The sequence below is a fragment of the Nicotiana sylvestris genome, chromosome 2 (assembly GCF_000393655.2).
Source record: "Nicotiana sylvestris chromosome 2, ASM39365v2, whole genome shotgun sequence".
NCBI lineage: Eukaryota > Viridiplantae > Streptophyta > Magnoliopsida > Solanales > Solanaceae > Nicotiana > Nicotiana sylvestris.
Window position 1 is genome coordinate 27,950,299 of NC_091058.1, and position 13,246 is coordinate 27,963,544.

Below are 13,246 nucleotides of genomic sequence, written 5' to 3' on the forward strand. Positions count from 1 at the left end.
TATCATTGAGCTCTTGTATTGCGTTTTTAAACTTCCAACATTTTTCAGTATCGTGCCCCGGCATCCCTGAGCAATACTCACAGCTAACAGAGTGGTCCAGGTTTTTGGGAAGAGGATTTGGTGTTTTGGATTCAACTGGGGTCAGCATCCCCAACTGTTTCAATCTGTGGAAGAGAGCAGTGTAAGATTCTCCCAGCGAAGTAAATGTTTTTCTATTTGGGGCCTTCTCATTTCTAAAAGCTTGGTTTGGGCGGAAGTTGGTTCCTGATCTGTTATCCCTGGGAGGTGGATAGGTGTTTTGTGGGTGTGGCTGTGTATTTTGGGGACTTGGTGTACGCCATTGCGAGTGCACTGGGGGCTGAGTATAGGTCTGGGCATGGTGGATAGAAAAGTGTGGTTCTGGTGGTGGATAATAGTGTTGCGGTGGGCCATATGGGGTATATTGGTAATTTGGGTGGTGGGGTCTGGGTTGGTTGTAGTAGAGTGGAGGGTTATTGTGCCTGGACCAAGCATTTGCTTCAACTGTAGCAACTTCTTCTTTCTTCTTCTTCCCCAGCACACCACCGGTACCGCTTTGGATGGCCTGGGTGGTTGCTTTCAACTCCGAGTAGCTCAAGATCTTGTTAGATTTCAACCCTTCTTCAATCATGGCTCCCATCTTTACCACTTCATTAAACGACTTTCCGACAGATGTCACTAGATGACCAAAATAGGTAGGTTCCAATGTTTACAAGAAGTAATCTACCATCTCACTCTCCCTCATGGGAGGATCAACCCTTGCAGCTTGTTCCCTCCAGCGAAAACCAAACTCTCTAAAACTTTCCCCAGGCTTCTTTTCTAGTTTTAACAATGACAGACGATCAGGGACTATCTCGAGGTTATATTGAAAATGGCCAATGAATGCCTGGGACAAATTATCCCATGTATACCATCGGCTGGGGTCTTGCCTCGTGTACCATTCTAGCACTGACCCGCTCAGGCTTTGCCCGAAATATGCTATCAACAACTCATCCTTTCCCCCGGAACCTCTCATTTTGCTACAGAAACCACGCAGATGGCCTACTGGGTCACCGTGCCCCTCATACAAGTCAAACTTCGGCATTTTAAACCCCGCAGGCAACTGTACATCAGGAAAAGGGCACAAATCTTTGTATGTGATGCTAACTTGGTTTCCTAAACCATGCATGTTCCTGAAGGGTTGCTCCAGGCTTTTGACTTTACGAATCACCTCCTCTTGTTCTGCATTCTTAACCGGTTTCTCAACTTCTCCTGGGATTTCAAAATGGGGAGAGTAGGTATATGGCTCAGGCGCTTTGAAAGTGGGTTCGGGAGGGTAATATTGGGTGTCGTGAGTTTGGAATAGTGGCTCACTGGATGATCTATGTAGTGGAGCTGGGGGAGGTGCCACAAAGACGGGAACCATGGGTGGTGGAGGGTTCTGTTTGGAGGGTGGAGCTGGGGGAGCGTATGACGTGGTACCATAACCCTGGGCCTGATAAGGGAAACCTGAAGATGCGTGGGGAGTGGTAGGCTCTTGAGCTTGAGCCAGGGGTGGGATGTAAGATGGGTTGGCAGGATATAATGGTGTCGGGTGTCCCTGCGACCATGCCCGATGCATTTTAGCCATTTGTGCTTTTAATTTCCTCATCTCTTCTTTCATAGCACCCACATCTGTTACCTCAACCTCATTCGAAAGGTCTATGATGCTGATTTCCGAATCCTGCCCTGTCATTTTTACTTGATCTTTCGACCGGGTGTTGTATGGATGAGTTGCCAGAATTGCCAACCAACTAACCACCTGCCTGAAATCACACATTTAGACAACCACTTTGTTTGCGATTAGGTCTTATCAGATTTTAATAACCGCACGTTGGCATGAATGCACTTATACAGTTATTCCTTTCTATTGTTCGTTTGCTCGATTGCATGCGTCATCCCGGCATTTCATTCCTTGTCTCGTTTTTCTTCTTTTCGCCTTATCCCTCTCTTGTGCTTTTCTTTTCTCTCTCTGTTTTTCCGCTCCTTTCTTTCTTTCTCTTTTTCTTGGTTTTTTTTAATATATTTTCCTTTTCATTATTTTTGTTTTTCTTTCGGTTATGGTCGAATCCTACGGAGATTGCCTACGTATCGTGACCCCGCACGAATCAGACCAAGCGTAGTTCGTGAAGATAAATGTAAAATAAGGGTGGAAACAAAATGCTCAATTTTCATTAATAAATAGACTCTTACAAACTCGACATCTTTTGTTTTGGAAAGAAAATAACAAACGCAATCTGAAAGCAAACCAAAAACTCTAAACCTGCAAACATACTCAATCCAGAAAGATAACGGACGTACAAAAGACTAACTCAAAATGGTAGACACTTACAGACACGGACTATGCATATTCTAGTGCTTCAAACTTAGGTATCCGTGGGGCGTCGTTCGGCCTCGCCGCGGGTCTAGGATCCAAATCCCTTTCAAGCTACTCTAACTCATTCATGGTTCGCTTCACATAGATCATAACTGCTGAGATAAAAGTAGTACGGGTCATGTCTTCACAAACCAGGCATCTCCTGACAATAGCATGAGCAATGGCTCTAATCCTGTCATTTGTTTGCTTTTTTTCTATGAGCAAGCGTCTTATCTGATCGCTGCACATTTTTAAAGCTCGGGAGTCTTGCAAGTGCTGGTCTTGCAGCTGTTGCACCTCTGCCTTCATTTGGGCCAACAAGTTGTAACAATGTCCGCTTTCATTTTCAAAGTCTCTAGCCTGCCTAACCGCTTTACCCTCAAGGGCGACCACTTTTCTCTTTAAATTGGCAACAATTTTCTCATGGTCCCTTTTCAACTGATTCAAGTATTGGCGACGCTCTTCGGTTCTTGTCGCCCACTGTGCTTTAAGTTCTGCCATGACGTTTTCAGCTTTTCCTAACTCATCCCGCCATTCTCTGACTTCGCTTTCCAATCTTTTTACCAATTGTTCATCGGATCGACTCCTTGGTTGCTTATCGATGGTTATCTTCTACTGTCGAATCTGAGCCCTAAGTGCTTCATTTTCTCTGGCTAGTCTATTCTTTTCACCTTGATCCGCGGCAACCTGTACACTGTTCTCGAATTTCAGACTCTCGACTTGTTGCTTTAATTTACCAATCTCAACTCGATAGCTTTCTTCCTTTGCTAACCAATCCCACTGCTCTTGGGACGACTTGGCGAAATCTTCGAGATGAGGTCTTTTAGCCGGTCTCCCATATGCCACGTCACCTCTGAACCATTCGTGATACCCTGGAGCAATTTCCCCTCTGACCCTATCGGACACACAAGTGTTTGCCATCAGATATTGACACTCACTCCAAATTTGACGAACCTCTTCCTCGAGGAATTGACCGTCAGGACTAATTTCGACCACTTGGGCACTCAAATCGTCATCTCTCGGTACTACTTGATATCTGCCGAGTTGCCTCAAAACCCGATATGGTGCATAGGGCTGTATGTTTTTGAGTCCCATCAACAAAAAATGCGGTCGGGCTGCTGGCATATATATGACTTCCTCGACAGACAACCATCCAAGCACCCACTGTATCTGGCTAGCCTTGAGGTTCCGAAATAATAATGCCCAAGCCGTGACTCCTTCAGGTAGATTAGCCCCTTTGATTCTCGTACAAAATTCTCCTATACAAGTTTTCTCAGCCGAACCATAACTCAATAATTGAGAGCGCGGGCACAAATGCTCAATCATCCACATTTGTAACAATAAGTTACATCCCTCAAAAAATTTGCCCCCAGCTTTGCACGCAGTGAGTGCCCTGAAGATATCAGCCACAATCATAGGTGCTAAAGTGCTTTTCCCCATGGTTTGCAAGGTACTGACGACGCCTGCTACTTTTAAATCAATATTACCATCTTTCCTTGGGAATATTATGAGACCCAAAAAAGCTATCATAAATGCCACTCGTCTGTGTTCCTCCCATTTTTGTCGGTTGTTTCTGCTGCACAGCTTAAAGTCTGGATTATTGAACCCGCCCATATGGCCATATCTATCATACATGAAGCGGAAACTGCAGAAACCCTTAGCAAAATCTGGATGATGAACTGTTCGGGGTATTTTTAAGGAATCCAGGAATCGGTGTATGGTAATGGCCCTAGGAGCAATCAAGTATCTGAATCTCAATGGAGCTTGGTCACTTCCAATGTACCCCGCTATTTCTTCCAATGTTGGGGTGAGTTCAAAGTCTGAAAAATGAAACACATTATGTGCCGAATCCCAATGGGCGACCAATGCTCTGATGATATCCCCCCGAGGCTGAATGTCTAATAAATCAGGAAGGTCTTCAAATATTTTCTCACTTCGTCTTGCCCTTCTTTGCCCAAATCATTCCACCACAATTGCAGCTCAAAAGGGATTTTGGTCATTATTGAAAAAGGTTCATTTATCATCGTGCTCATCCTGCACATTTATTAAAGCGTTTAAGCAAAAGGAAAACTTTTATTTAACTCCAAAAACTACTATCTATATTATTGACTCAAAATTACCCCTATATTTCAAATGAAGAACTCAATTCTTAATTCTAATATTTTTAGATAAAAGACCCGATATTGCGACACGACCTTCCTGCGCCTCAGGGGCAAAGATTTTAAGGCTGTGAGGGTCAAAAATCAAAATACGACCAAAGGTGGCTAATTTTGGTTATTTTTGCAAAAGGGAAGGTTGGACCCGATGAGGGTTGCCTACGTATCTCACACCCTGTGAGAATAAAACCATGCGTAGTTCGGGCAAATTAACCGAACTATTTTATAACATGACTCTTTTTCCATTTTTATTTCTCATGGCAAGACAAACTATTTTCCTTTTCTATTTTTGAAAACAAGACAAAATAATGATTTTTCCATTTTCAACAAACAATAAAACAATCTATTTTTCCAATCTAAAACAAAAGACTTTTTTTTCATATATATTTTTTAGTAAAACAAAAATAAAACATTTTCCTTCTTTTTTCCTTCTCAAAATTTCGGCAGAGTTTCGCCAGTAATTGGTCATTGATTTTTATTTATAAAATAATCAATTAACTCCCTAACTGATATTTTTTCTCTTCTTTTTTTTTCTTCAATTTTCCAACATTTCCCGAGATTCAGAAATCGGTCAACATGCAAGTTCGAAACAAATATATGTACAGAGCAAGTAGGATGCATCAGAATGGTCTTTTCATTTCAGGTTGCTAGTCCTAGACGGACCCAACCCCTGTGTTGAGTCCCCTAAGTCAAATGCAACGTGATGCAAATAAGCGTTCCTACTAGGGATCCGGCATGAAGTCACGTTATTCTATATTCAAAACCTGGGTCAGTGTACTAGACTGTGTATCCGAGCAGACAACTCGAGTCGAGGAGGGGGCAACTTACCGGGAACCAAAAGGCCATCCGGCTTCGTAACTTGTCCGACCTCTTTCTTATTTCGGGGTATGACACTAATAGAATGGGGAGTCTCAATCAGTAAGCACATCCCAGGAGGTGAAGAGAAAAGGGTGTCGGCACAATTTATATACAGTTCAGACAATATCAAAGCGGTAACATTTAGCACAATCAGCATAAAACATGTAGGAAAATCAGATATAATTAAATACAACAATTTTCTAAGCTCGAATTCTGAACCCTGAACCAGAGATTCTGGGTTCGGTCCCCAACAGAGTCGCCAGAGCTGTCACACCTCCTTTTTCACTACCTACACCCCCCGGAAGAAGGGCGTAAATGAGTTTTTCCAATTAAAGGACAATCGGAACGAGATTTAATTAATTATTCAGAGTCGCCACTTGAGAGATTAATGGTGTCCCAAGTCACCGGTTGAATCCGGAACCGAGGAAATTCACGACTCTGTTAACAGTTCGCGAACCAGAAATCCGAGTAAGGAATCCTGTTAACCCGGGAGAAGGTGTTAGGCATTCCCGAGCTCCGTGGTTCTAGCACGGTCGCTTAACTGTTGTATTTGATTTTATCTGATTTTAATACATGCTAGCTTATATGCCTTTTATTTAATTTTACACCGCTTTTATTATAATTATTTTTTAAAGAATTGCGACGTCATGAAAACGCGTTTCGAACCACGTCGCAATCAATGCACCCGTAGTTATCAACACATTTTGACTTCGTCGAGATTTGGATTTGAGTCGCATCAATGCGCACCCGAATTTTAAGAAGGTTATTTAATTAAATCGTACCTAAAGATACTAACGTAGTGTTATTTTTGTGAAAAGCCATGAAGTTCGCTAAACGGCCATCCCAAATTCTAATTATTTCGATAATTATTTACTAAGGGCCCCACATTTATTTATTTTTGCGCAGTGAGGCTCGTCTCAATTTGTGAAACACTTTTCTATCATTATTTATTTTTAAGAATTACGATGTCGCGAAAACGTGTTTCGAACCACGTCGCAATCAATGCACCCACGGTTATCGACACATTTCGGCTTCATCGAGATTTGGATTTGGGTCGCATCAATGTGCACCCGAGTTTAAGAAGGTTTATTCAATTAAATCGAACTCAAAGATTCCAATGTAATATGATTTTAAAGAGGACCATGGAATTTGCTAAATGGCCATCCCAATTTCTAATCATTTTAGTAGCCCATTGTTGACAGTCCGTGAATGTGATTTATTCCGGCAAGACTAGTAGCAATTCCGAAATAGCTACGATTTTCTACTTATTTGTATGCCTCTAAAAGATTAGTTAATTTGGAAATGGATTGCAATGAAATAAAATAAGGACCAAATTTAAAGGAGAATTGGGCCTGCCCATGCCTTATTGTGATCCGAACGGCCCAACGAAGATAGGTTTATTTCTATTGTAACAATTAATAAAATATCCATGAATCCTTATACTGAGAAAACGTGAATTCTCAGAATCCCTAAATGATCTATCCTACACATTGCCTATCACGACCTGTTGTTCTTAATGAACTAAGTCAATTATGAATGAGTTTGCTTCATGATTTCCAACTGATTTCTATACCAATCTACTTACCATAATTATGATCTTCCAAAGGTTTTTAGAATCTTAAAACAAAAGCAAACCTTCTATTACACTATAATGACAAGATACCAATGACTAAGCTAAATGTCATCAAACTTGCTCATGAATTCTCATGTCATGTACACGGGTCTAATTGCTTCTGATGACTAATGGAAATCACACGAATTTTCTAATCAGCCCAGGCCCATGCTCATAGCTTATTCAAATGTCCAATTCAACAGTTCTAAACTACGCATCATTCAACATGTAATTTACCCTACTGAACAAGTTTAATCATACACATCCTGCCAATTACATAACAGGAGACTACACTATTACTATCATTAAAGATACAGGCTACTTTCAGTTGAATAACAGGCCTTGGAACATTTCATTTCAACTTCAACGAACATACATCAGTGAGATTCATGGAAATGTACCTGGAAATTGGAATGTAAAATAGAGAAAAGGTGAGGAGTCAGGTACATTGAACAGTAACAGCAACACACCCAGCAATGTTATACCACAGAAACACAGACAGATTACTTCGAAAATCAGAAATATAAGCCAATTCCCACAGATCAGTCTAGCATACCCCTGTCCCTCACAGCTGAAGTCCAAAACTAGTAATGAGACTCTGAAACTGTTTCAGATCTCCATATTTTGATGTTTTTTCTCTGAATACCCTCAGAATTGAAAAGCTAACTAAATAAAAAAATGAAAGCTCAAATTAAAACTTAGGGCTCAAGGCAGAAGATAGAGCAGACCCCCTTTCCCAAGTCATCTTGTGCACTTTTATAGGCAACCCCCAAAGAGAATGGACTAGGCTCTGATTTGCCAATCAGTCCCTCTCTATTTTCAATTAGCCCCTCTAGTTTTATCTTGCTAAACAAGTAACTGCAGTATAATTATTCAAATTTACACTTGAACCCCATTCTAGAAGGCCCTAAGGCATTTCCTCTACCCATACAATACCTATACTGCCCTTCCCTATACCTTGATATTACTATTCCTATCAGAACTACCCTTTTCCATACCCAGATTACCCCTTAAAGCCTTTTAGAATCATTGAACCCTTATCCCTAACAGTTATACCCAATATCCTAAACCATTCTGAAACTTAACTAAAATTAATTAACTATCAATCAGAAACCCACTAATCAGACTGACTGAACCAATTCTGGTCAATTAACCAACTCAAACAAGCTAAACGAAATCAAACTGAGCTTAAGCTACCACGATTAACATTAAATGAACTTAAAACTAATTATTGAACCATGAACTTATAATCACTCAACCAACTAACAAGCTCAGGATCAAAAGTAATTAACAAAACCTAAACTAACATAATTAAACCCTAAAATTAACAGAACAACAATGAAACAACGACTGCAAATAATATTTTAATCATGCGAGTGAAAGAAGCAGTAAAAAGAAAAGAAAAACACACAAAGGCCTAAAGGATTCCGGCCGGTCATGAACATCTGAATCCTTTCAGATTTTTGACGTGTAACATCCCTAACCATGTATTCTTACACGAGAACACATGGTTAAGGGTGCTACGGTTTGAAATCAGAAGGATTTGATTTTAGGGTTTGGACAGCAATTCTTAGATCTAAGATGTGGGTCGTTTCATGGTGATTTGAAAGAAAACAAACACGAATTAGTGTTGGGGAAGGGCTGGGGGTTGTAGGGTGTGATTTTGGGCTGATTCGAACAAACTGTCACCTGGCCGGAAAACTTCAAATCAAGATTCGAAGAGTTCCGGCCTTATTCGAGGCAAACCAACGGGTGCAATGGAAAGAGGAGGGTGAGGGGGGCCTGTGGTGTTAATTTCAGGGTGAACGGCGTAGTTCGCGTTCACCGCCGGCAAGGGATTTAGGGGCGGCGCAGATTAGGGTTTGGGGAGAAGGGGTGGGGTGAAGAAGACGATGGAAATGGGGGTAGGGGGAACGGTTTGGACACTTATATACTGGACACCTCGTTAGTTCCGGACCGTTGGATTGATGAGATCCAACGGTCCTGATCCAAGGACCCCGAAACGATGCCGTTTTATTTAGCAGGGGGCAGACCGGGTAAGGACCTGGGCTGGATTTAATGCATGAGGCGTTTGGGCCAACGGATTAAATGCAAAAGTGGCCCAAATTTGGCCATTAAAAACCAAGCCCTCTATATTCTTTTAAACAATAATTTTCCATTTTTCATTTTGCAATCTTGTATTTTTGTATTTATTTTTCTGATTTTTACAAAGATGAGAATTAAACTAACAATTAAGCTACAACCAATTAATGCCTAAAATTAACTTGATAACTATTTGCGACTGTCTCACAATTAAAATAATAAAAACGTTAAAGTGAACTATTTTTGTCATTTTCTTCATATCCTATTCCAAAACAGGTTAATCCCTAATTAATACTAAAGTATAAAATTAAATCCTAAGTGCAGAAAAATGCGTATTTTTGTATTTTATAAAAATTAACACGCACAAATAAAATGCAACAATTATCAGAAGATGACACCAAAAACGCACAAAAATTGTAAAAATAAAAGAAAAATTATTTTGTTTGGGATTTTGGGAATTATTCATATATAGGGCAAAAATCACATGCTCACAGCTGCCCCTCTTTGCTCGGAAACACGAAAGGTTTTCGGGCAAAGACAAGTGAGCAAATACGAGCGATTTTTGCCCGTTCGAAAATTCCGTGTGAAGAATTTTGAAAAGCTTGACCGCATCCTGCTTCGGAGGTTGCCTACATATCCTGGGCTAAACAGGAATCAGGTCAGTATAGTTCGGAAGTGTCTGGTAGCTGGGACTACCAGGAGTTGTGATTGCACTATGCTTGTTGCTGTTGCTACTGATGTAGCTGCTTGCTGACCTCCCTTATTACATCGTGCCAAAGATAAAAGAAGATAAACTAAATATGCTCTATGAATTATAAAAATCCTATCTAAATTCTTCAAACTTGTTCTTGTACTTCCTTGTTGCCTTGTTCTTTCTCGATAAAAATCCATGTTGTTATTCCCTGGTTGACTGAGATGTTATTCCTTCTCTCCCAACTGCTGAACTTAAATAAACTCGAACTTGAATGTATTCCTCTGTTATTCAGGCGGGCTCCTGACTACCGAACTTAAAATTGAAACTACTCCTCTATTATCCAGGCGGGCTCCTGACTTCGACTACTTAAATATCTAACACCTCCATTTTCCAGGCGGGTTCCTGATTGCTAAAACTGAACTGCATGTCTCTATTCTCCAGGCGGACTCCTGACTTTCCAAAATTAAATTGTATGTCTCTGTTTCCCAGGCGGACTCCTGATTACCAAAATGAAATTGTATGTCTCTGTTTTCCAGGCGGACTCCTGATTACCAAAATTGAATTGTATGTCTCTGTTTTCCAGGCGGACTCCTGATTACCAAAATTGAATTGTATGTCTCTGTTTTCCAGGCGGACTCCTGATTACCAAAATTAAATTGTATGTCTCTATTTTCCAGGCGGACTCCTGATTACCAAAATTAAATTGTATGTCTCTGTTTTCCAGGCGGACTCCTGATTACCAAAATTAAATTATATGTCTCTGTTTTCCAGGCGGACTCCTGATTTTCGGGTATATGAACTACATCCTATTATCCAGGAAGGTCCTGACAATTTACACTTGTTCTAATCGTGCCAACTTTGCAATCAAGTTCGGTTCCGCACTTTGCAATTAAACTTGGCTACTACTTGTCTTCCTTCTTGGAGAATTCCTTTTCAATGGCTAACTTTCTGCCCCTGTTACAATCAAAGAAAATTTCGTCAGTTTAAAATGGTGGTTAGTTGATGGCATTCTTGCTGAAAAACCCTTCCCCTACATTGCTTTGTGTTGATTGGTTTCCACATACTGTCCCTGAACCACTTGACTTTCTGACCAACTTTTAAATTTCCCGACATCCGGCGACCCAAGTGTTTTACACCCCTGCTGTTGTTTTACTTTTCTGACCTTTTGTTTGAGCTTTTGTCTTTCCCACGACATTCCGCAATCATTTCCCCGATGAAACTTCCGTTAATTCCCGGTATTCCACTTTACCTCATGTTGTTTTTTACATGCTTTAACCACGTTGTGCTTTACAATTCCGGAAACAGGTAGTGGGCTTTGCAGTCCCTTCTGCTTGCTTTGACCAAAATTAGTATTGGAGTATCTCTGCTAGATAAAACCCTCAACAGAAAATGAAATGTGACGATTTTTGAGTTAAGGATAAGAAGAATCTAAAACCAGATGACTGTTTTAAAAAGCGAAAGAAAAGAAACTTATCTGAGCGAAACAACTGGTACCCATGATCATGACATGCATTTTCCTGCGGTACCTCGAAACATTCTTCCACTCACAAACCTTTTGCCTTTTAACCATCTTCCAACTCACTTTCGCCTCGAGGTGCCCGCGAGGGTTTTCACCAATGAGACTCTCTCATTTATTTTTCTCTCAGCTTCTGTCGCCTTACGGTGCCCGTGAGGGTTTTCACCGATAAGACTCTCTCATTTTTGCTTTCGTTCTTGCTTGAACCAGAGGGTCGCCACTGATACAAATTACCGTCACCTGCTCGACCTGGCATTTCTTAGAGATTGATCAAAAGGTCTTTCTTTGGACCGTAATCTAGGCTTTTGGATTGGGTTTAGAAAGAAAGGTATAAAAGTCTCAAAACAATTCGAATGGGTTCAAATTACAACTTTCGGAATCCAACTTTCATAACAATCACAACTTCTGCCCCAGTTTCTTGCTTGGGGATTTTAGGATTTCTATTTGATATGACTGCACCTCGGAGAAAGGCTGCCTACGTACCCTTTCGGGATCAAGTCAAGCGTAGTTCACTGTATTTAACTTTTGTTGTTGTGATTTTCTTTCTTTCTTTCGCTTTTCTTTCTTTTCCTTTCTTTTTCTTTTCTTCTCTTTTTTCCCTTTTTTCCTTCTTTTCTTCTTTTTCCTTTCTTTTTTCTTTTTTTTTCTTTTCTTCTCTTCTTTTATTTTCTTTTCTTTCTTTTCTTTTCTTTCCCTCTTTTCTTTTCTTTCTTTTCCTTTTATTTTCTCTTCTTTCCCTTATGTTCGGCACCTATGTTCTCTGATAGTGCCGCTGATTCCGGAAGAGGAATATGAAAAATAAGTAAGGCTCGAAGGGGATAACAAGGGATAAGAGTGTTTGGATAGCAAGACAAAATGCCTTCATCATTTCAATCTTTAAGATACGCCAGATACATTCAGAAAATAAAGAAATCATACATAGTATCTCTTGACCGCATCAGAATTGATGGCCATTTCTACACATTTTCCTTTCACATCTGTCAAATACAATGCTCCGTTAGACAACACTCTGATTACTACAAATGGTCCCTGCCAGTTTGGGGCAAATTTTCCTTTTGCCTCGGTCCAATGAGGCAAGATCCGCCTTAGTACTAATTGCCCGACTTCAAATTTCCTTGGACGTACTTTTTTGTTGTATGCTCTTGCCATTCTTCGTTGGTACAGTTGGCCATGACACACTGATGCCAATCTTTTCTCATCGATCAAACTCAACTGCTCAAGACGGCTTTTCACCCATTCATCATCATCGATCTCAGCCTCTGCAATGATTCGCAGAGATGGGATTTCCACTTCTGCGGGTATTACTGCCTCGGTACCGTATACCAATGAGTAAGGAGTCGCCCCTACCGAGGTACGCACGGTGGTGCGATATCCCAACAATGCAAAAGGCAATTTCTCGTGCCATTGTCTAGATCCTTCAACCATCTTCCGGAGTATTTTCTTTATGTTCTTATTAGCCGCTTCAACCGCACCATTTGCCTTGGGACGATACGGAGTAGAGTGCCTGTGAGCAATCTTAAACTGCTCACATGTCTCCTTCATCAAATGACTATTAAGATTAGCCCCATTATCTGTGATGATTACCTTTGGGATCCCAAACCGACAGATGATATTTGCATGCACGAAGTCAACTACAGCCTTCTTAGTCACAGACTTGAACGTCTTAGCTTCCACCCATTTGGTAAAATAATCTATAGCTACCAAGATAAACCTGTGCCCATTTGATGCTGCTGGATCAATTGGCCCAATAACATCCATGCCTCATGCAACAAAAGGCCATGGCGCGGACATCGTATGTAATTCTGATGGTGGAGAATGAATCAAATCTCCATGTACTTGGAATTGATGACACTTACGCACAAAACCGATACAATCTCGTTCCATCGTGAGCCAATAATAACCTGCTCGGAGAATCTTCTTTGCTAGAACATACCCA

The 13,246-nt window shown here is 40.8% G+C and overlaps 1 protein-coding gene across 1 annotated transcript in view; it reads right to left on the bottom strand.

The window, feature by feature from the left end:
* Window positions 1-13,246, bottom strand: part of LOC138883944 (uncharacterized) — a 28,855-nt gene that overhangs the window by 12,299 nt on the left and 3,310 nt on the right. The gene's annotated exons all lie outside the window — the stretch shown is intronic.